Raw genomic sequence first — 1,043 nt, forward strand, 5'->3', positions numbered from 1 at the left:
TCAACTAGGTTTGAGCTTTTAGGCCGCTAGAACTAGGTTACTCGCTGACAGCCTTTGCGGCCAAAGCTTTTATGATCTTTTGTAATGATCGCAACGCTCTTACGCGGACTCGAAATAAGATCTATTGTTTTCTCTAAATTCGTTTGTTATCTTTTCACGATTTCCGCATGTATTTGGTCACTTGCCGTTGGCTCTCGCAGAGATCCGGGACCTCTGGGAAATTAGGGTTTTCCTAGTTTCCTAATTTAAACGTAAATCGACAGTGCGAATTTCGGTTCCCACAGTGTAGAAGAAGTGTTGGTGTTTCCCTTCTTTTTGAGTTGCCGGACAACATGAATCGCCTTATGCAACATCTTTTCCAAGCTGGCATAAGTTTGAAGCTCGTTCTGATCAGACATATCACGGTTGCTTCTCTTGGCTTTGGTGAAGAGAAAATCACCACTCCTGATCCACTTCTCATCATCATCGAACTTGTTTTGTCTCTTCCTTTGGTTTCTTTGTTTCTGCACAAAATCAAACCCATTAGAAGCAAACTGTTTCTTATTTCCAAAAATCATTTGCTCTTTTTCTAACACGGTTTTAAAAAACAAAAGAGTTAGCAAATAAAAATCCTCACACTCTCAAAGTGTTTAGCTCACGATTTTTAGGTGATCACTCGGAGTACTTTCCACTGGTTCAAAGGATGATAGGCAGTCAAAATTCAGCAATCAAAACCCAAAACAAACTTTTGTGGGAAAAAGAAAAGAGAAAGAAAGATGATGAGAATTTTGATATGGATCCGCCTTAACTGTCCTAAGGCTGAGTTTCCCTTTAGCCAGCAGGGTTTCGCTTCCACCACTCCCCCTGGATTTCTCTTCAGGAGTGATTAAAGCCAAAACTTTTACTCTTTTTTTTTTTTGATAGATTTTTTTTTCTCTTTTTTTTTCTTTTTTTTTTTAATAACTGGCGATCACAAGGGAGTAAAGGAACAGCCTGGATCCAACAGAAATAAGAAAATAATATCGTGGAGAGATGAGAAGAAGAAAAGATGAATTGAAAACAAA

Source organism: Brassica oleracea, chromosome C8, assembly GCF_000695525.1.
Source record: "Brassica oleracea var. oleracea cultivar TO1000 chromosome C8, BOL, whole genome shotgun sequence".
NCBI lineage: Eukaryota > Viridiplantae > Streptophyta > Magnoliopsida > Brassicales > Brassicaceae > Brassica > Brassica oleracea.